We start from the raw sequence: 24,274 nt of genomic DNA on the forward strand, positions 1-24,274 counted from the left end.
ATACCAAAACCAGGAAAAGACCCAAACAAAAAGGAGAATTTCAGACCAATCTCACTCATGAATATAGATGCAAAAATTCTCAACAAAATCCTAGCCAATAGATTACAACTTATCATCAAAACAGTCATTCATCATGATCAAGTAGGCTTCACCCCAGGGATGCAAGGCTGGTTTAACATACGGAAGTCCATAAACGTTATCCACCATATTAACAGAGGCAAAAATAAAGATCACATGATCCTCTCAATAGATGCAGAAAAAGCATTTGATAAAATCCAGCATCCTTTTCTAATTAGAACACTGAAGAGTATAGGCATAGGTGGCACATTTCTAAAACTGATTGAAGCTATCTATGACAAACCCACAGCCAATATTTTACTGAATGGAGTAAAACTGAAAGCTTTTCCTCTTAGAACTGGAACCAGACAAGGTTGTCCTCTGTCACCTTTACTATTCAACATAGTGCTGGAAGTTCTAGCCAATACAATTAGGCAAGACAAGGAAATAAAGGGAATCCAAATGGGAGCAGAGGAGGTCAAACTCTCCCTCTTTGCTGACGACATGATCTTATACTTAGAGAACCCCAAAGACTCAACCACAAGACTCCTAGAAGTCATCAAAAAATACAGTAATGTCTCAGGATATAAAAGCAATGTCCACAAGTCAGTAGCCTTTGTATACACCAATAACAGTCAAGATGAGAAGCTAATTAAGGACACAACTCCCTTCACCATAGTCTCAAAGAAAATGAAATACCTAGGAATATACCTAACCATACTAGACTTGGACTCAAAGTCTGGTTCTGTCCTTGTTAGCTGTGGGACTTTGAGCAGATTACTCACCCTTTCTGAGCTTTAGTTTTCCCACCTGTAGTAAAGAGGACAGGTAACAGTAGCGACACCAAAGAGCTGCTGTGTGGATTATGTAAAATTATATACATATAAAGAGCACGTAGTAGCATGCTGTAAATACTCAACAAATGTTAAATAATAGCATACTAATTATTTGTAGGTTAGAGGTATAAACCATAGGCTGTAGCCCTTTTCTAAGTGCTTACTTTTTTTTTTTGAGACAAAGTCTCAAGCTATTGCCCTTGGTAGAGTGCAGTAGTGTTTCAGCTCACAGCAACCTCAAACTCTTAGGCTTAAGAGATTCTCTTGCCTCAGCCTCCCAAGTAGCTGGGACGACAGGCACCCGCCACAACACCCAGCTTTTTTTTTTTTTGTAAATCTCATTATTGTTTGGCAGGCAGGGGCTGGGTTTGAACCCGCCAGCCCAGGTGTATGTGCCCTAGCCACTGAGCAACAGGCGCCAAGCCCTAAATGCTTTACCTTTAATGATTCAGTAACTCTTCACAACCCTTGAGGTGGTTACTATTAACCCCATTTTACAATTAAGGAAACGGGAGGACCAGAGTGATTCAGTAGTGTACCTGATGTCATGGAACTAGAGAGTGGTAGAGCCAGGACCCAGCCTGGCAGTTGGTTTCAGAGCCCATAATGGTCTGTACCCATTTCTCATAGTCACTCCTGGAAAGTTCAGGATGTTTTGCCATCACTTGACTTAGTCTTGTGGCAGGTTAACATGATGTTTTGGTCTATTGCAAATAAGTAACTTAGTTTAAGTAAAGGAGCATAAAATTCTTTTGAGAAGAAATATTTATACTTGTTATTTCCTATCATGGATTTTGGTTCTGTGAAGCCTAAGCTAATACCTTCAATCTACTGATGATACTGGAAAGGATGTGACTGTGAGACCCAAAAGGTGTGTATTTGGGAGCATATCAGTCATCGCATTTTTCACTTTTTATTCTATTGTTTAGTTACCTGCAGACAAATCTAGTAACTTCCTCAATTTACCCAAGACGTCTGAGCCAAGAAAAACGCAGGTTTATGGATATGTGGATGTGCGATTTTTGCACATATCTCAAACGTGTCTCTTTTAAGTAAGAGGAATGTTTGGGGGAATGAGGCTACAATATTGCTTTAGGATTGATCATAAGTCCCACGTAAACAAAGGGTCAATCCTATAAATAATAATAGCTTGAACAGTAGAAGTGTTCTTAAATATGTGCAGTGTTCACAGATGTCAAACCTCATCTTTTAATATTTTTCCTATTCCTCTTTTACTGATCTCTGATTTCACCACCTACCCCTCCTTGAAATTAACTTTTTTGTTTTTTTGAGACAGAGTCTTACTATGTCACCCTCAGTAGAGTGCCATGGAGTCACAGCTCATAGCAACCTCAAACTCTTGGGCTTAAGAGATCCTCTTGCCTCAGCTTCCCAAGTAGCTGGGACTATAAGTGACCACCACAACGCCTGGCGATTTTTTTTTGCTGTACTTGTCATTGTTGTTTAGCAGCCCTGGGCTGAGTTCAAGCCCACCAGTCCTGGTGTATGTGGCTGGCACCCTAACTGCTGAGCTACGGGTGCCAAGCCTGAAACTAATTTTGATTCATTTCCCACTCCTGATTTCTCATAAAACTTAGCTGCTGACGTCACTTATTTACATTCTGCTCTTTATGGGTATCTACTTGTATTCCTCATTTCCGCTAGTTGAGTGATTGTTAACAAGATAAAGGAGGGTAAACTAATTGCAAGACAAAATGGCAAACATAGGCCATATTTAATTATTCTTTGTTAAATCTAAGGAAGTGTGTTTTGCATACAAAGCAAGAATATGGTCATTATGAATGTTCTTCTCTAATTATGAAAAGCCAGTTTCTGAAGGATCTGTTCTTAGTATTTGTAGCACGATGTTGTAGAATGATTTCTGAGGGCCCCAAGTCCCTGAATTCTACCAGGTGACCTTGGGCAAGTTATTTAACCACTCTGAATCTACAATTCTTTCAACCCTAAAACGATGTGTTGAATCAGAGATCAATATTGCAGACTGAAAGTTTGTTTCTCTGTAAAATTTATATGTTGAGATTCTAACCATGAAGGCCATGGTATTAGGAGGTGAGGCCTTTGGGAAGTGATTAGGTCACCAGGTTGGAGCCCTCATGAATAGGATTAATGCCCTTCTGAAAGAGGCCTGAGGGAGCTTAGTTGTTTCTTCCGTCACATGACATCTATGAGGAACGAACCCTCACACAACACTAAATCTGATATCACCTTGATATTGGACTTCTCAATCTCCAGTGCTTTCAGTAATAAATATCTGCTGTATATAAGCCATATAATCTATGTATTTTGTTAGAGCAACTCAAATAAACTAAGAGAAGATCCTTTGAGGATGAAAAACTTGGGAAGATTTTAGGAGTCTACTTTGGATTATTTTTTTAGTTGAAGCAAAAGAACATTTCCTGCCCTAGTACAATGGATTAATAAAATGTGCTGTATGGCTACCATAAAAAATGGTGACATAATATCTTTTGTGACAGCCTGGATGGAATTGGAAACCATTGTTTTAAGTGAAACATCACATGAATGGAGACAAGCACATGTACTCAATACCAAATTGGAACTGATCAATCAACACTTAAGTGCACATATGGAAGTAAATCGCGATGAAAATCCAGCTAGGGGAAGGGAGGGAGAGGATGGGTAAATTCACACCTTTTGCGTACAGTGCACATTATCTGGGTAAAAGGCACACTTATAACTTTGACTCAATCTGTATAAAAACCAAGTATATAAACAAAACATGTGTACTCCCTCATATCCTGAAACAAAGAGAACGTGTCTTTTTAATGTATATTTCTTTTTTATTTTACTTTAAGCATTATTTTAAAAACAGTTCTTGTAATTCAGAAATTTTACTGAAATCAGGCCTTTCCCTATTTTAAGTATTTAACATTGTTAGCGTCCTTCATTCCAGAGTAATAAATACAGAACACAATATATTTCCTCTGTTTTAAACTTGTATCTAGTTGATACACAGCTATTCAGCCATATGGTGATTAGACATCTTGAATATTCTGTAATTCCCAGTTAAAAATACCTGTTAGCTATAATATTGTATATAACTAACATCATTTAACATTCAACTGCATTCATGTATCTCACTTCATTTTGATTAAAAAAAAAAAAAAAATGTATCCAGGAAAAACATAGTGACCTCTTGTGTTCTACTTATGTAAAAGGTGTTGGTTATTGGGCTATTGATCAATAAGAGCTTATTTCTCCATTTCTGGCTTTGTTGGTAAAATGCAGGGCTTGGTTAGTCAATTCCAAGGCTCTTCTTCCTTTCCTCAATTGGCATTTTTTCAAACAATTTCTTAGTCACCCGTGGAGGCATCCCGTGAGACAGTATGGCTCGAGCAGCACTGTCAGCAACATCTCTGTGTGGGCATGTGCTCTGGGGCCCCTCCCTCGGTAGAATGCAGCAAAGAAGGGCTTAAAGATGCAACCTGCCTCTGACAACCATCTCAAAGAAGAAAAGGGCTGTGTGAGGTCTGGGCTAGAAAATGATTTTACATTTCTTTTTGGCATGGCTTGCCTTTTCCAGATAAGCACAAGACATCCTTAGAATTATTGAGCGTATCTGAAACAGAGAGAGGAAAAAACCCAAATCCACTTAAGATTCAGCAGAGAGCTCAGAAGCGTAAGAGTTCAGGCAAGTTACCACTTGTCAATGACTTTTACATAATAAAAACAGCTTTCGTATTTCTTCTGATTACATAAAATGTTTGCATTGAAAAAAGATTGAAATATACGTAAAAATATATTGAGTTAGATAGTTAAATAAAAATCATCTGGAATCCCACCACTTTAACATATCCAATTACCACTTTTATAAACCTACACATACTTCTTGTTAAGCACACACACACCGCTCATACAGACAGATTTACAGGAATGGGATGTAATAAATGTTGTTTAATTATAAAACCTTTTAAAAAAAGTTACTTCTACTTTTACCCATTACCCTTGATACCAAAGCAAGTATTATTAAGTGCCAGGTACGTCTCTTTTATACACTTTAATCTATATAGATACATAAATAGCCATATATAATCTTATATAATTCTATGTATGCATACGTAATGGTATGTGGTATATTATTCCTTTTTACTGAATAATATGCTATAGAGACCTCTCCAAGTCATATGGTATAGTTTTAACTTATTATCTGTTATTAATATCCAAATGTTTCACAGCATAAATATCTCTATGTATTAAACTATTTCCCTTTATGTGAATATCCACTTTTTCAGTTTTTACCACTCCAAACTGATGAGTTTGTGATGAACAAACACTTGTAATGCTAAGAGTACCTAAGTTTTACTTTTTCAATTTCTAATCCAGATGGTATTTTTTTTGTCAGTTATTAACTTGCTATCATGATTGTTTAGAAATTCAATATGACAGCGAGGTTCTCCTTGGAATTCTCATTCAGGTAAATGAAGGGGTATGTGCGGTTTCTTTCTGTAATTTCAGATAATGACCTTCTCAATATGGTGGTCAGATCATGTTTCCAGCCTCAGGAGCTACATACTAAGTCATTCCGTTGGGAAACTGTTACTAAAACAGAAAGGTTCTGGGCGGCTGACGTGGCATCACAGTTTACAGTGTCTGCCAGCTGTGAGTAACAGCAGGCTGTCACCATGGGAAATAGCAGCAGCAGCAGCAGCAACTCCTGATTTAGGGGCAAAAGATGTAAGTACTTATTTTCACCATTTGCCAATTAACCCAAACCAAACCCAAAGTGAAGAACGCTAAGAAGGAATACAATTTCCACAAAAGACTCTTTTAGCCGATTTGTTTGGGAAGAAGTTGGTCTTTCTCAGGGTAGAAAGGCATTAAGCCAGCACATGGTTTTCAGCAAAATGAAGAACATCACAGGGTCTTGTTTGAAAAAAACTAACTTCATCTGTGGCAAATGTCACTTTCAAACCCTGACTCGGTGGAATGCCTGCATACCTCTGGCAGAGCTGTCCCCTGGGGGATGGAATGTATTGCTGTGTGCAAAAGAAGGAGTGATTTCAATTTACAAAAAACATCCTGGGCAGGTTTGATAATGGGAGGATGAAATGAGGCTTAGCAGTTGCAGTGTTTGGGGGAGAGGAGAGAGCCTGTTAAATATTTTAAGGAGGACTCAAGTTTGTTAAAGCCGACTTGCAGGCAATGTGGAAACTTTTGTTCTCAAGCAGTATAGATGACTAGGGGCATGGTGCCTGCCATGACAAATGAAGCCCTGGCATGGATCCTTTTATGAGAGGTAGCTTTGGGGCTGCTGTTCCCAAAGCTTCTATCCTGGTTGTCATATCCAGAGTTTCTAGTATTTTCAGAGTTCATGACCCATGTGTTTATGGGTTGGTGATTTTTTTTTTTGCTTTCTGTTGAGACCTTTTACTCTAATGTTCAGCTCTGCATGAAACTTCATAAATGACCAATAGCGATTTAACCTGAATGTGGTTAACTTATTGGAAAGCAGATATTTTTGATTCCCACCTGTATGTTGGGGATTCTTAAGTGAACAAGATGGAAGAAAGCCCTGCTCCTGTGGAGTCTGCAGCCCAACAGGAAAAAGATGTTATGAGAGAAGAATTGAACTCTGGGCTGGGAGTTGGGAGACCTGTATGCAGGTCCTGGCTTTGATCCCAGTGAACCATATGGCACTCTGGGCTTCAGCGTTTGTGCTCTAAAACGAGTGCACTGGGGTGGATAACCACTTCAGTAATTGATTGCTCACCTAGTGTGAGTTTCCCTCGTACTGAACAGCTTCTCACATTGAATTTGTTCCACATCCAACTTGGGGACAGGTGCTTTATTTATGAAATAGATCTCACATGTCACCAACCAGACCTTGTCAGATTGTGATATCTGTAACAGAAACTTGAAGGATCTTCCTAGATGGGCCCATTTGTCATATTGGTAGGAAGAAAGGTTACTTTCAAGAAAGATGTTTTTTTAAAGAAAGAATATTGAATAGTTCATGACTTTGTGTTTCTTCCTTGCTCAGGGGCCATACTAATCTTCTCTATATCATTTTGATTTTAGTGCCTGTGCTGCTAAAGTGAGCACAAGATGGATATGTCTTCAAGGTAGCAATTCTGCATAGACTCAGCTTAAGTGTCTAGATTTCTGTTTTCAAATTGTTACTAATTGGAACAACTGCTGCTGACTTTTGAGGGGCAAAGGCACTAAAGCCTGATAGTAAGGAAAATGAAATTGCTTAAAATTGGTGTGATCCACAAGCTTAAGGCAGAAAGACATTTAACTGAGTCAAAAAATAAGCCAGACTGTGGTTTCAAATAGCATAGAAAATACTGACCATTGGTGGCTGTAGCTTCAGCTTCCTGACTGACACTTGTTACCATCAGCTCAGTCATTTTTTTTATACACAATTTTTTTTTTTTTTTTGAGACACAGTCCTACTATGTCACCGTTGGTAGAGTGCTGTGGTGTCACAGCTCATAGCAACCTCAATCTCTGGGGGTTAAGTGATTCTTTTGCCTCAACCTCCCAAGTAGCTGGTCTACTGGCACTTGCCATAATGCCCGGCTATTTTTTTGTTGCAGTGGTCATTATTGTTTAGCTGGCCCGGGCTGGGTTCGAACCCACCAGCCTCGGTGTATGTGGCTGGCACCATAACCACTATGCTACGGGTGCTGAACCTAGATATGCAATCTTATTCTGCCCCCCTGGGTAGAGGGCTGGGTCATCATAGCTCACAGCAACCTCAAACTCTTGGGCTTGAGCAATCCTTTTGCCAAACCCTCCCCAGTAGCTGGGACTATAGATATGTACCACTACACCTGGCTAGATTTTCTGATGGGGTCTCACTCTTGCTCAGGCTGGTCTTGAACTCCTCAGCTCAGGCAGTCCTCCTGCCTCAGCCTCCAAGAGCACTAGGATTACAGGTGTGAGCCACTGCACCCAGCCCAGCTCGGTCATTTTTGACATTGGAAATTGTAGTTTTATAACATGCTTAGTAGAATGATGAATAAAATCAATTTTTAGAAAGCATAATTAATGTAAATACCGTCTCCCCAGTCACTGACTCCCAAAATTATCTGCGTGGACATTTATACAGCCCTGGCTCCCTCCCTCCCTTCCCAAAGGCAGAGGTGTACTTCCTGACCTGGGACGAAAGCCTTCTCTGGGACCACCACATTCATCCCTGAGTTCCTTGATTCACCCTGTGTCTTCAGGCTTTCCCTCACACTGGCTTGCCACCCTAAGTAAAAACAGGTTCTAGTCTCTTTCATTTTGCACCAACTAGCCAACCAGCCAACCAGCTGACCAGCCAATGAACAAATACAATTCCTGCTACTGTTCTCTCCTTTGTCTTTCTGACCCTTTCCCTAACCCTGTGGAATTCACTGGACACTTTCAAGTTCTTTTTTTTTTTTTATTATTATGTAAAAAAAACTCCTCTCCATCCCCAGAGATGGAGTCATGCTATGTCCCAGTTTGGCCTCAAGCCACCCTCCCAAGTAGCTGGATCAACAGCCGCTGCCCAGCTCCAGCTCTTCTATAGCTTCTCTCTTGTTACACGTATTTGTTCCCTTTACTTCTTCCTCTTTCTTGACATTCTCTCCTCCTTTGGTTGCCCTGATCTTGTCCTGGCTTTGCCTTCTCTGTCTTCATGGACTTCTCTTTCTCCACAGAGGTGTGCTCTTCTTTGATGATCTCATTCATATCCGTGATTTTAATTATGACTGTGTACTGATAATGTCTAAATCAAAGCACACATGGAAAGAAGCAGCATATAAATGAATTAACACCATGATCTGCAAATATGTGTCCCTGCCAATTTCTCCTGAAAACTCCTGACTCATATCCACAGCCTGAGCCACCACCAATATATTGTCCTGCAGACAACTCAGCTCACTGTGGCCTGTCCTAACCTTACGGTTTCTGTGAGTTGGCTGCTCTTCCCTGCACATATAGTAATGTATGTAACCTCTACCCTAACACAGCACATTTTATTAAAGTCACAAATTTGCTTCATTTGTCTCTCCATTTGTTGATGAAAACCCAAGAAATAGAAATATGTCTTTTGTTTCTGTATTTCTAGTGGTTACAACACCATAGATCACATATAATTATGCAATTAAATGATTGTTGAATGGGTGAATGGTGGACAGATGGCTGCTTGCAGGTCCAGGTTGACATTCTGTTATCTCAGTCAATCCAATGGGAAGCATCATACTTTCCTAGTAGTTCGAGCATAAGTGCTGGGTTCATGCTTCTCAAAAGGTCTCTGGACATGTACTGCTTGTCGAATTAATCACCATAGCTACAGAGTTGCAAGACTCTGACTGCCCAGGTCTAAATTTTGTTCCAATTCTTAGGGCAAGGAATGAAATCAAATCCACACATGATATAGAAAGTGAGAGGATGGGCGGCGCCTGTGGCTCAAGGAGTAGGGTGCCAGTCCCATATGCCAGAGGTGGCAGGTTCAAACCTAGCCCCGGCCAAAAACCAAAAAAAAAAAAAAAAAAAAAAAAAAAAAAGAAAGTGAGAGGAGGCAGGGAAGTTCATAAAAGAAAAATTGATGATTTATTGCCAGAAGCCAGAGGGTAGGCTCCTGGGCAGGCAGAAATGTCAGGTATTCATCGTAAGTGTGCACAAACAACCTAGATTTTGGGGAAAGCAGGGACCCTTCTCTTCTTGGCTGGGTGAGGCAGTGAGTACCGTTTTCAGTCTCAACACTTGTCTTTGTATTTGAGGCTCAAACCACACTGAACATAAAAGCCAGTGATGATGCTCTGGATGTACCAGACCTCCCTTCATCTCTGAGTCTTTATCACATCCATCCTTCTGCGGGATGTGTTCTCTCTTTCCAAGATAAAGGACTCCTTTCAGGTCTCAGTTGAGACTGCATTTCTGCTGGGAAGCCTTCTTTCACAAGGTTGGACACCTTTGCAATACATTTAATTTGGTTCTTACTGGCCTGTCCTTACACTTTTCATAAAGCAGATGCTCAATAAATACAATGAAGGATGTACTCAGTTTCTTGGTTATTAAACAGGAGCACAAACTGTTCAGGCTTCCCTCCATATAGTTTTGGGACTTCATAGCTTTATTTGACCATCTATGGACAGTCAGTTCATATAGGAGAAAACACTTTTATTACAATGAATAGATGAATTAATAATGTCTAAAATACTATTTTTTTGATGGGAAATACTTTTTTTATTCTCCCATGAGTGATATTATACCCCAATCAGAATCATTTAGTGGTATAATTTATGTGGCCAGCACTAGGACATGGTGACATAGTGTCATAATGACCTGGGACATACCAAATATTGTATCCTCAGTGTAAAAGGGAATACTCCTAGCAAGGATGTATAAAAGGTACATCACAGAAGCCATGTTGTGGGGGGCAGGAAGTATGTACTCAGTGTGCAGAGAAACTATAACATTCATTTATGGGATTTTCTCCCAAATAGTGAACTTTGGCCATCCCTCTTGTGGTGATGGTAGACACGTATGCTTAGAAAACAAACTTCTCTATCATCTTGTCTTGCCCTTCAGTGTCCTCCAGAAACTAAAGTTTAAACTTTGTTTTTTAGCATCTTAAGTGGCTCTTATGGAAATTGCTAAATTTAGCAGTAGAACAGCACTCCTGGTAAGCTTTGCTAGAACTGTAGCCACTTCCTCCAGACTGAGAGAACAAGGGATGTGTGTGCCATCAAAACACGTGTATATATTGACATTGTGCATATACACAGGCTATTTCTGTACCCAAAACAGTGGCCAGAAGGGTAGAACCCAAAATGTGGTGTATGAACCTTTATCGGGTGACCAATGAGACAAGGAGAAAAGAAAGACAGAAATTAAGTTTTGAGTTCTTATTTTTACGATTGAATGTCTATCTAATCTATCTGTCATCATGTTGAACAAACCTACTTCTACTGACTGATAACTTTGAAGATTACAATCATTGTATTCACATGAAATGGATTTTTAAATAATTGAACTTTTGTGTTAAATATATTGCATGGCTTTTACTAAGCAGTATGCTTTTCTGAGCAAAAGCATTAGTAGAAGTCCTGTGATTGATTTTCCTCTACTTAGTGACTGATATCAGTACGTTGTGTGTGAGTTTAGCAAAATCTCCTGTCTTTTCAGCTCTCATCTTTATTGCCTCTAAAATGGATAGATTCTTTACTGGGTCATGAAAATAATGAGCTAAGGATAGGCATCTCTGGGGAAGACAAGCTATGGAAACACTGGATTGTTATGATAAGAGAGAAGGTAGAATAAAAATTTAAAACACACCAGGCACAGTGGCTCACACCTGTAATCCTAACACTTTGAGAGGCTGTGGTAGGAGGATCACTTGAGGCCAAGAGTTCAATACCAGCCTGGGCAAGACAAAATTTGTTCTAAAAATTAAGAATAATAACCTCAGATTAGATTATAAGTCAACAATAAAGAACAGCTAAGATGGAAGTTAAATATGAACTGCTATGATAAAGGCTAAATAAGAACATATATCTTAAACAGCCTAGAAAGTAACTCTTCTGCTGTGCTCTTTTAAACATGGACAACCACCATTTGTTGAACACTTACTATGTGTAGGACACTGTGCTAAGTGCTTTTCCCAGAAAAGTGTGCATCTGAACTATTGCAAATATGAAATTTCTTTGATCATGCATCCATTTATCTATCAGATATTAATTTAGCACTTTCCTCATGCCATGAACAGTACATTGTCTCATTTATTCTGCAACAATCTTATAAAGGTGTCTATTATTATACACTCATTTAACAAATGCGGGCACTTAGCCTGAGAGGTCAAATACCTTGCTTGAAGTCCCATAGTTAATCAGTGGGGGGCATTAGAACGCAAATGCAATTCTGATTGCAAAGCTTGAGCTCTTGACCACCATAATGTACCACATTCATTACTTTTCTACCGATATGTATCTGGTCACGCCTTTAACAGAATATAAGGAACCTGGAAGAAAGCAAAGCAAAGATTGTTGGCTCATTCCCATATTGAACAGGGACTTGCTTTGGTGCTTTCCCTATATTATTTCATCCACATCACAGCCCTATTACCTTGTTAGTTTTTTTTTTTTTTCCAGATAGGGTCTTGCTCTGTCACCCGACCTGGAAGGCAGTGATGCAATCATAGCTCACGGCAGCTTTGAACTGCTGGCTCACAGGATCCTCCTGCCTCAGCCTCCTGAATAGCTCGGACTACAGGTGTGTACAACTACACCTGGCTATTTTCTTTTTTTTCCATTTTTTTTTTGTATAGATGAGGTCTCACCATACTGTTCAGGCTGGTCTCCAGCTTCTAGCCTCAAATGATCCTCCTGGCTGAGTCTCCCAAAATGCTGGTTTGAAGGTGTGAGCCACCAGGGCCAGCCCTGAGGCACTTTTTAGATGTCATTTTAGAGATGAGAAAACAGAGGCTTGAGTGATTTTTACAAAGGCATATAGCTAGGGAAGGGTGTAGTTTAAAGTAAATTCCATTTTCAATTCTTATCTTCTTTCCTCTGGGCCTTTGCTACTTCCCAAAGTGATGAAGGGAGAGACATTTTATTTTATTTTTATTATTAAATCATAGCTGTGTACATTAATGCGATCATGGGGCACCATACACTGGTTTTATAGACCGTTTGACCCATTTTCATCATACTGGTTAACATAGCCTTCCTGGAATTTTCTTAGTTATTGTGTTAAGACATTTACATTCTACATTTACTAAGTTTCACATATACCCTTGTAAGATGCACCACAGGTGTAATCTCACCAATCACCCCCCATCCGCCCACTTCCCCCATCACTCCCCTCCCTTTCCCCCATCCCCCTATTCTTAGGTTATAACTGGGTTAAATTAGTTTCAAGGTAGGGCTGAGTGCATTGGATACTTTCCCCCTCATTCTTGAGATATTTATACTAAGAAGAATATGTTCCAGCTCCATCCAGGTAAACATGAAAGAGGTAAAGTCTCTATCTTTCTTTAAGGCTGCATAATATTCCATGGTGTACATATACCACAATTTATTAATCAATTCATGGATCGATGGGCACCTGGGCTTTTCCCATGAATTAGCAATTATGAATTGAGCTACAATAAACATTCTGGTACAAATATCTTTGTTATGATGTGATTTTTGGTCTTCTGAGTATATGCTAGTAGAGGAATTATAGGATTGAATGGCAGATGTATTTTTAGATCCAAACATCTTTCCAAAAGGAATGTATTAATTTGCATTCTCACCAGCAGTGTAGAAGTGTTCCATTTTCTCCACATCCACGCCAACATCTCTGGTCTTGGGATTTTGCTATATGGGCTCATCTTACTGGAGTTAGATGATATCTCAAAGTAGTTTTGATTTGCATTTCTCTGATGATTAAAGATGATGAGCATTTTTTCATATGTCTGTAGGCTGTGCGCCTGTCTTCTTCAGAGAAGTTTCTCTTCAAGTCCCTTGCCCAGCCCGCGATGGAATCACTTGTTCTTTTCTTGCTTATACGTTTGAGTTCTCTGTGGATTCTGGTTATTAAACCTTTGTCGGAGACATAATCTGCAAATATCTTTTCCCATTCTGCGGGCTGTTTGTTTGCTTTGCTTACTGTGTTCTTGGCTGTGCAGAAGCTTTTTAGTTTGATCAGGTCCCAGTAGTGTATTTTTGAAGCTGCTTCAATTGCCTGGGGGGTCCTCCTCATAAGATACTCACCCAGACCGATTTCTTCAAGGGTTTTCCCTGCACTCTCTTCTAGTATTTTTATAGTTTAATGTCTTTAGTTTAAATCTTTAATCCAGTGAAAGTCTATCTTAGTTAATGGTGAAAGGTGTGGGTCCAGTTTCAGTCTTCTTTTTTGTTGGATCTTTTCCTGGTTTGGGGATCAGGGTGATGTTTGTTTCATAGAACGTGTTGGGTAGTCTTCCTTCTTTTTCCACATATTGGAACAGGTTGAGTAATATAGGTACTAGTTCCTCTTTAAAGGTTTGGTAGAATTCTGACATGAAGCCATCTGGTCCCGGGCTTTTCTTTTTAGGGAGATTTTATATGATTGATGCTATTTCAGAACTTGATATAGGCCTGTTCAACATTTCTATTTGATTCTGGCTAAGTTTTGGAAGGTGATGTGCTTCCAAGTATTGGTCAATTGGTCAAGATTTTCATATTTCTGAGAATAAAGTTTCTTGTAATATTCATTAAGGATTTGTTGAATTTCTGAGGAGTCTGTTGTTATTTCATCTTTGTCGTTTCTGATTGATGAGATTCGAGATTTTACTCTTATTTTCCTGGTTAGGCTGGCCAAAGGTTTATCTATTTTATTGACCTTTTAAAAAAACCAACTTTTTGATTTATTGATCAAAATTGTATAATTCTTTTGTTTTCAATTTCCTTTAATTCTGCTCCAATTTTGGTTATTTCTATTCTTCTACTTGGTTTGGGGTTGGAATGTTCTTCCTTTTCCAGTTGATTGAGATGTCCTATTAAGTTGTTAACTTCCTCTCTTTCTGTTCTCTTGAGGAAGGCTTGCAGTGCTATAAATTTCCGTCTTAGGACTTATCCCAGAGGTTCTGATAGTTCGTGTCTTCATTGTAGTTTTATTCCAAAAACTTGGCAATTTCTTTCTTAATCTCATCTCTGACCCAGCTATCATTCAGCACAAGGTTATTTAACTTCCATGTTTTTGTATGAGTATGCAGATTCCTGTTGTTACTGAGTTCAACTTTTATTCCATGGTGGTCAGAGAAGATGCAAAGAATAATTTCTATTCCTTTAAATTTACTGAGGTTAGACTTGTGACCTAAGATGTGATTGATTTTGGAGTATGTTCCGTGGGCTGATGAGAAGTATGTGTATTCAGATTTGTTGAGATGAAATGTTCTGTGGATGTCTGCTAAATCCAAATGTTGGATGGTTAGGTTTAAATCTAAAATTTCTTTGCTCAGCTTCTTATTGGAGGATCTAAAAGGAGTGTTGAAATCTCCAACTATTATGGAGCTGGAGGAAATCAACTTGCTCATGTCTGTTAGAGTTTCTCTTATAAATTGAGGTGCATTCTGGTTGGGTGCATAGATATTAATAATTGAAATCTCATTATATTGAGTATTACCCTTAACAAATATGAAGTGACCATTCTAATCCTTCCTTACTTTTGTTGGTTTAAAGCCTATTGTATCTGCAAATAAAATTGCAACACCTGCTTTTTTCTGATTACCATTTGCCTGAAATATGGATGACCATCCTTTCAGCCTGAGTCTATATTTATCTTTTAAGGTAAGATGTGACTCTTGTATGCAGCAAATATCTGGCCTGAGTTTTTGTATCCAGTCAGCTAACCTGTGCCTCTTTAGAGGACAGTTTAAGCCGTTCACATTAATGGAGAATATTGATAAGTCTGGTAAAATTTTGGGTATCGAGTTTTTTGAAAGTTCAGTGGACATTTTTAATCCTTTTGCCACTGTGGAAGTTGGAGTTTGATCAAAAGTTTCTGAGTGAGTTTACTTTTGTGGTAGAGGATTGGGCTGGTCATTACGGAGGATAGGTCTGAGAGTATCCTGAAGAGCTGGTTTGGGTATGGCAAATTTCTTCAACATATGAATGTCATTAAAGTATTTAATTTCTCCATCATAAATGAAACTCAGTTTAGCTGGATACAGGATCTGGGGTTGAAAGTTATTTTGCTTTAGGAGATTAAAAGTAGATGACCATCCTCTTCTAGCTTGAAAGGTTTCAGCAGAGAGATCTGCAGTTATTCTAATATTTTTCCCCTTGTAGGTAATGGTTTTCTTTCATCTGGCAGCTTTCAGAATTTTCTCCTTCATATTAACTTTAGTGAAGTTAATTATGATATGCCTAAGGGATGTCTTATTCGGGTTGAGTCTTGCTGGGGTTCTGAAACTGCCTGCTATCTGAAGTTCAGAATCTCTTGGCATGTCTGGAAAATTCTGTTTTATAATTTCATGGAGAAGGGCCTCTGTGCCTTGCAAAGCCACTTCATCGCTTTCAGGGATTCCAATGAGGCGGATATTAGCCTTCTTTGAATTATTCCAGAGCTCTCTGAGAGAATGATCCGTTTTTGCTCTCCATTTCTCTTCCTCTTTGAGAGGTTGGGAGTGTTCAAAGGCTTTGTCTTCAGTGTCAGAAATCCTTTCTTCTGCTTGCTCCACTCTGTTACTGAGGGATTCTACTGTATTTTTCAGATCTTTGAGGGCTGCAAATTCTTGCTTCAGTGCATCAAAAGCTTTGGTGGTTTTGTCTTTAAATTCTTGAGACAACTTTTGAATTGCTCCTCGAATTTCTAATTCCGACTTTTGAATTGCTCCTCGAATTTCTAATTCCAAATTTTCCTCTATTCTATTAATCTTGTTTGCAATCCAAATTCTAAATTCGATTTCTGACACCTCGGCCAGCTGTTTATGAATGGGATCTTAAGTTACATCTGCCATATCTTTTCTTGGGGGGGTTGATCTATTCTGGTTATTCATGTTATCAGAGTTTTTCTGCTGATTCCGCCCCATGATTGTTCTAGACCGTTTGATTTTTTTCCCTGGAGCTTTGTCAAGGACCCGTACAGTGCTATGGCCTGAGAAACTGGGGACCTGTTTCGTGTGGTGGGGCTAAGTGGTTCTGTCTTGTTTTCAGTAGGTCTCTGTTCAACCCTAGTGAAACAGTTACCCTGGCTTGAAGTCTCAGCTGTGGAGAAATACCAGCAATTAAGTCACCCCGCCTCTCATAGGCAACAATTGGAAAAGGAAAATGAAACTTTCCTACCACCACACACCCAGGGCACCACCTGAATAGTCCTCGGGCAATTATGTCAGTTCAAAAAGTCCAAATCAATTGTCTCAGTCAGCACCTGTCTCAGGCGGGAGAGTTTAAAAGGTCTCTGGCAACTGGATCGCAGGGGTCTGGTGACTACTCAGATATGGCTTGGTCCGGTGCTCTGTGGAGTCAGGATGACCCACCCAGCAAATAGATCAGTCTGGGAATGTTGATGCCTCCTTCCCCACCTTGCACCTCTGTCACACCCAGTCACTGATAGTCCCGCAGGGCTTTGACCCAGTTCCCTGAAGTGAACAGATACTCCAGGGGTTTGCACCTGCCTGAATCACAAGGAAATCTATTTCTGCTCAGCTAGGCCACTGCACTCTGCCTCTATCTAGCAGGGGGAGGTGAGGCCTGACAACCTTGGGCACTTGATGGGGGCTGGAGGGTGTTCACTCAGTGAACAGATTCATGTTACTGAGATTCATGTTACTGACAGAACAGAACAACTTTGTGGGAATTTGTTTCTGTCCCTGCTAAATTCCCTTGTAGAAGAGAAGCTGTTTTGAGTTCTGAGAGCCTGCACTTCAGACCCTGTTTTTGCTCCTGCAGGTTTGTATTCAGTTACCTGGCAGTTCTAGCCTCCTGTCTTCCTTTGTCTGTAGGCTGATGATCCCCTTAGGGCCAGGTGTGTCTTAGACTCAGTAAAGCGGTCCTCTGGGTCAGCCCCGCCCTGGGAACTTCCTGGCTCTCTGCGTGCATTTGTAGTCCCTGTGCTCCACCCAGGCTGGTACCTTCTCAGGCAAACCTTTTACTCCTGGGGCCTGCGTTTCAGTCCCAGAGCTGTTCCGTGGTGGTTGCCACCTGAGTAGATGCCCGGCCTCCTGTGGTTGCCCAGGGAGACAGAGGATGTGGCTTTGGAATATCCGGGTGTGAGCCCTATTATTGCCAAAAGATGGCTGCTGTTCTGCACCTTGGGGCACCGCCACTCTGATGTGGTTCCCTCTCAGCCCACCGTCCTCTCCTCACTCCCGTGCTGCAGAGTTAGCACTGACCAGCTGCAGTTTAGGCTCTCTCCACACCCCTCGAGAATTCACCCAAGAATCTGGACTCCTGGGGGACAGGCCTCCAGACCGTAGAGTGAGAGTGGAGGGGAGTGCTGGGAGCTCAGAATTGCAGGTAGAGAATATATTCAGTTTTATACAGTTTCATGCCTGGCAGGAGAATGCCGTGGCACCCTAGTATGGGAGGTAAGTCCAGTTTTTAGAGGGTCTCTCCTGTGGAGTGTAGTTGGAGGACCTTTGAACTCTGCTCGTTTGTTTGGGTGGCACTCCGAGCTGTTCTCATGGGGTAGGGGACTCCTGTCTGCTTGGTGATGGATTTTGTACCTTTTGTTTGTATCCTTGTGGTTGCAGCTTGCCTCAGCAGGGTTGATGTGTGTTCTTCCACCTCTCGGTGCAGCTCTAATCCACCAGGTTACTTGCTAAATTTCTGTCCTTTAACTCTCCTTCTGGATGGGAGCCTCTCTGGAAAGCTGGCTTCAGTCAGCCATCTTGTCTCCACCCCCCTGGGAGAGAGACATTTTATGAGGAGTCATAGACAAGACCAGGGCCATGTGCCTGGGGGACCAGGCTGTTAAGTGGCACAGTCTGAGACGTGTATGTGTGTTATATGTCAGCAAGGGCAGCCGGACTCAAAGGGACCAGGATGTGTTTCTACAGAGAAGTTGAGCACCTGCCTTCCCAGAAGAACAAACACTACTGTTTCAGATAAACTGAGAGGGTCACTGGACTCCAGAATGCTTTTATACATGTATAATAGAGAATTCTCATGCAGCGGTAGAGAGCTCAAAGTGCAATGGGTCTGTAAATTAAAGGGCTCTATGTGAGTCGGGGCTGTGGGTTGACTCCTTCTGGCTTACACATCACTTCACCTGCAGGGATGGCTACTTTCCACAGATTCTTTCCAGCTCATTGGTTCTGTGAGTCTGAATGTCTGCTCTTATTCAGAATGTGTCTCTCAGACTTCCACCAATGGCAGGGAGTGACTTCAGGGGGTGCAAGATGTGTGTGTGTGCACACCTGTGCACATGTCTGCATGTATCTGTCCTGTTACAAATATGAAATTTCTTTGAAGTGCCATGCTTTGTCTTAACAATTAATGCAAATTTGGATTTCACTCCAAAATATTTGTCCTTGTTTTAAAGTATTATTTAAACTTGCTTTGAAAAGGAAATTGATGCGTATCCTGTGGCACCCTGCACTGTCTCTAAGGCTGTAATCATTCCAGTGTGAGAAGCACTGGGCCGTACTTTCTTAACGTTTCTTTTTGTTTGTTTGTTTGTTTGTGTTTTTTTTTTTGTAGAGACAGAGTTTCACTTTATGGCCCTAGGTAGAGTGCCATGGCATCACACAGCTCACAGCTACCTCCAACTCCTGGGCTTAAGTGATTCTCTTGCCTCAGCCTCCCAAGTAGCTGGGACTACAGGTGCCCACCACAACACCCAGCTATTTTTGTTGCAGTTTGGCCGGGGCCGGGTTTGAACCCGCCACCCTCAGTATATGGGGCTGGCACCTTACTGAGTGAGACACCTTAACGTTTCTAATTCCGATGTTTTCATCTTAACACATTCATTACTCCTGTGTAGTTGTGTTACAGTGTGTCTATTTTCTCTGATCACATGGCTCAATGGGGGCACTGGATAAAGAGTCAAGAAGCTGTAGATTTCACAGTAGTATTCAATCAATCCCTTACAGATGACTTGTGCTGAAAATTTCCTAGGCAATTTATGCTATTCCCAGGGAAATGTTATTAACTTTTATTGAGCATTTACTATATGCCAAATACTTTGTAGCTTTTAAATCTAATCCTACCCTTATAAAAACTGTGAGGTAGGAGGCTCTATTATTATCCCTACTTTACAGAAGAAGAAAAGGAGATGAAGAATCACTTGTCCAAGTTCACCCAGCAGCAGGTGGTGAAACTGGGATTCACACCCAGACAGCCTTATTCAGGACCACCAAGACACTGATGGAATTTACAATCAGGGAATTTACATCCTATTGGCCTGCTGCTGAGATAACACTGCAAGAGTATCACACTCCTTTATTTCATTGAGCGGGTGTGTGAGGCACCTCTGCTTGTTGGACCTTGGTGTGGTCAGAAGTCATTGCAGCATCCATCTGCCTCACCATTCACTCTGATTCAAGAGCATCAGTCGCTTGGGGGATGTGAAGATAGGAGAAGGTGGGGCCACCTCTGCCAACCCAGGGCTGATAGGGAAGCATGGAGTCATTCTTCTTCTTGAATGATATGCTGTTTCTCCAGAGCTTGGCAGCAAAGGTGGTTGCAGGGAGGGCAAGTTTGCAGGCAAGGCAGCCAGGTAGATGGCATTTAAAGGGTCCTTTGTCGGGATCTTCCACAGGGTGCTTTGCTCCTATAGGAAACTTGCATTATGCCCAGACCTTCACTTCTAAGATTGTCACAAGAGTAACAATCCCAGGACTGGCATTGGCAGCGTACACAGCCTGAGCCAGGCTAATTGTCTCTGGCACGGACACCATTTTTTCCTGGCACCTGCCCTCCTAATAATTGGAACTGCTGAGTGGCACAGGATGCACTGTGTCTGGCCTGCCCCCTAGATCACCTGAAGGAAGGAGCCAAAGTCTTGGCAGCCAGCCCCTGGCTGAGGCGGCAAGCTCCATATCTTCAAAACTGGCTCCAGGTGGTGGCTTTGTGGGAGTCAAGAGGCCGCTCTGCACCAAACCTTCGCCTCTTGACTCATTCTTGGAGTCAGAAATCTGAGAGGCTTGCTGACATTTTAAAAAGAGCCACAAGGCAGTAGATGTTGCTGGAAATGCAGATATGGCCATTAGCCAGTCATTTCCACTGTGGCTAAGAGTTTTTCTTTTAAAAAATCATTATTGGATTTAATGTTATTCTTTCATTATCCAGTTGGAGTGGGTTTCTTAAGTCCAGCAAGGGACCTCAGTTTAACAAGGTATGCACATAATGTGTGTCTGTTTCTGTCTCATTTATGTCCCACATGGTACCCCATATCCATTCTTCAATGAGCCCCCTAACTCATTGCCTCAGGTTTCTTGTTTACTTTTTCTGGAAACTCCTTATCAAAGTTCAGTTCTATGCTCAGGCTATGAGAACTATGTGCTATGATCATTCAGTACAAGCTGCTGCTGCTGTACTCTTCAGATGTTCATTCATTTGTAAGTAAAACTTTGTTGAGCTCTAGTTATATGCCTGGCATTGCTACTACAGTGAGGAACAAAGCACAGAAAGTCAATATCCCCCTGCAGCTTCCTGTAGATTAAAGTCTGCCCAGGCATCTCATAACAGTGACATCTCTAGTCCACATATTACTCTGAGGACATGTTCCTAGTTAAAGCCCACTTCTGTTTTCCATGCTGCCCGTCCCAAAGCTTCATAATGTTTTTTTAAGTCTCTTATCAAATCCTCACCCTAGAGATAGCCAGTAGAACTTGGTCAAGGGGCCAGAAGATCTGACCATTCCTGGGCCATTCCTGGTTTGCAGACGGCTGTCTTCTGGTTGTATTCTTAGATGGTGGAGAGCAGAGAGGGGAAGGAAGTTCTCTTTTGTCTTTTTATAGGGTTATTAATTCCACCCTTGAAGGTTCCCTTCTCATCACCTAATACCTCTCAACTGTCCTACATCCCAATAACAGCACATGGGCAGTCTGATTTCAACATATAAATTTGTGAGGAAATAAACATTCAGTTCATAGAAGACAATTAACTTTTGTTTGAAGCAAGACCCTAGATCTGTGATTTGTGTGCCAGCAGAGGATCGTAGGTGTGCTGCGAAAATTTTTAAAGATCATTAATTAAATTATTTTTGAAAGAAGTTTAAAGCACAGTAAATATATTCTTTTTTTTGATCAACGTAATTTAAGTTGCTGTGGAAGTTTAACTGTAAGTTAAAGTGGGCCGTGTGATTAAAAAAGGTTGAAAAACATGGCTCTAGATAGTGGTCTCGCATTTGGAAAGGAGAACAGGAACTGGGAAAGGAAATTCATGTACATAAGCCAGCTGCCAGGACTCTCGGGGCTTAGTGGGAATGAAGAGCAGGAATCAGGCAGGAGCACAGGACACCGGGGCAGGGATAATGTGAGGATCGTAACTATTTGGGCCCAAGGGAGCCTACAGGATCATCCAGGGTCACCGGAACCAGGACTTGGAGGCCAAAGGGGCAAGACTCATTCTAACCCACATCCTACTAGGGACTGGGCTCTGATGTATATTGTGTAGCTGGGTACATTTGGCTTAGAAACCAAGAGGAATTAAGCTACCATTCAGAAGACTTGGTAACAGTAAATATTTGGGGCTGGGGAAGGCAGGAACTGATAAATCCTAAGCCGTTTGAAGAGGTGAGGTCCCACTATAAGCTGTTTAATTTTGTGACCCATATAATGGTGGTATACCATGTATCTATATACAATAATTAAAACTAATTAGAATTAATTTTAGTTGGTGACTGTTTGAAGAGTTTCCTAATAACTCTTGAGGTAATTAGAGATGCTTTGGGATGTCACAAAAAGAGCATTTGGAATAACTGGGCTAGATGTTTAAACTGGAGATGTGCAATGAAGGCTAGTAATGGAATGACAATTTTATAATTGCAGGAACACTGAATTAGGAACTAAGAGTTTGGGCCTGAAATCAGTATGCTGGTAAAATGGTTTTCTGAAAAACAGAAATAAAACAAAAAGAGCCTCCAAAAATCAACCCACCAAGAACCTTACTTTGTAGCGTTTGATTGTTTCTATGGTGTAAATACTCCCACCATGGTTCAAATTACCCATGGTTTAATATCTGGTTCACATAATTCCTGAATATTTAATAAGTAGCTCTTGGCTGGGCACAACGGCTCATGCCTATAATCCTAGCACTCTGGGAGGCTGAGGTGGGTGGATTGCTTGAGTTCACGAGTTCGAGACCAGCCTGAGTGAGACCCCATCTCTACTAAAAATAGAAAAACTGAGGCAAGAGGATTTCTTGAGCCCAAGAGTTGGAGGTTTCTTGTGAGCTATGATGACAGCATGTGGCACTCTACCCAGGGCGACAGCTTGAGACTCTGTCTCAGGAAAAAAAAAAAAAAAAAGCAGCTCTTATAAGGTCTGTGCAAGGCAGCTAGAGCGCACTGATCGAATCCTCACTGAGATTCTAGTTAGCTTTGTGTTCTTGGGTAAATCAGTTCTCTGGATTTTAGTTTTATCAATAAAAAGTGAAGTTATTAATAACCTCTAAGGTCATTTCCAAAGATGACATTCCAATAATGCAGCTAGTGTTATAGGGCAAGAGTGATGTTTCTTTATAGACCAAATAAATGACTTACACCAGACTTTTGGGAAAGTTATCCTGATACATCAGAACACATAATTTGACATTAAATCTGTCATAATTGCCCATGTTCTGATTCCTGCTGTTGACGTGTGTGCCCTTCTCCAGTGCCTCTTCCAAGGAGGATTACAAACAACAGAGCAGTCATTAGAGAGACCACCTTCGCGGCCCAGCAGTGAGGTGAGAGACCATCACCCACCGTGAGGATTCTACAGTAGTTGCTAGGTTCTGGGAGTGGTTTGAGGGGCTGGGAGAGAATCTTACAGCTTAGATCCATTACCCTGTCTCAGCACGAGACCCAAGAGTGGTGGCTTTCCTTGGACTAGTAACAACAGGAGATGCTAACTTACTCTAAGCTTTTTGAAGGCAAGAAGTGTTTCTTTTCTTTTCTTTTCTTTTTTTCTTTGGCCTGGGCTGGGTTTGAACCTGCCATCTCCGGCATATGGGGCCGGCACCCTACTCTGTTGAGTCATAGGCGCGGCCCAAGAATTGTTTCTTTTATATTTGCGTATGTGTCAAATCCTGGGACACAATAGGAACTTGGTAAACATTTGCTGAAGGAATAAAGCATTTAGGTGTTTTTAGAGCAAATTCTGAATATTAAAATGTTAATTCAAAAGTAGACATGCACTTTTCTGTGTTTACCTTAATGATGCTGAGGAAATGCATATTTCAAATGTAAGACATTACTCTTTTGTTATAGTAGAAAACATTTTGGTGCCTTCAGTTCAATATCAGACATTGCAAACTGCCTTCCAGGTAGATAACAGAATTGATTACATAGCCAGAGCCTAACAGGGAGAAACATGAATGAGAAAAACCCATCCCAGGCAAACCAGGTATTTTCTATGGAGCAGTGAGAACACTGCAACAGCCTCGCCCCCGAACCGATGGAAATAGCCCATCTCTATTAAAAGGAAAAGATATTTCCTTTTATTTCTATTTATTTATAGAGCATACCTATTTATATATTGTGCACTACTTTACCAACATTTAATCCTCATAACGCCCACCATAATGACCAGGAGCTAAGTATTATTATTTCCCTTTTAGAGAAAAAGAAACAGAGACTCAGAGAAGTTAAGTAGCAGAGCCAGTCTGTGGTGGAGCCACGAGTCAACACCGCATAGGTGGTGCTCTTGCTGTCAGACCAGGCTGCCTCAGGGCTTTCTAGATTCCTCTCCTGGTGTCTCTCTTCTGTGTTTGCTGTAGGGTTTGGATGCCTTCCCTTGTGAGTGAACCTGGCTC

The 24,274-nt window shown here is 41.0% G+C and overlaps 1 non-coding gene across 1 annotated transcript; it reads right to left on the minus strand.

Annotated features, from left to right (window-relative positions):
- Positions 1-6,867: 6,867 nt before the first annotated feature.
- LOC128597894 (U6 spliceosomal RNA) lies at positions 6,868-6,974 on the minus strand. Its single transcript, XR_008383447.1, has one exon. It is a non-coding gene; the product is annotated as a U6 spliceosomal RNA (small nuclear RNA).
- Between the last annotated feature and the right edge of the window lie 17,300 nt (positions 6,975-24,274).

This window comes from Nycticebus coucang, chromosome 10 (assembly GCF_027406575.1).
Source record: "Nycticebus coucang isolate mNycCou1 chromosome 10, mNycCou1.pri, whole genome shotgun sequence".
Taxonomy (NCBI): domain Eukaryota; kingdom Metazoa; phylum Chordata; class Mammalia; order Primates; family Lorisidae; genus Nycticebus; species Nycticebus coucang.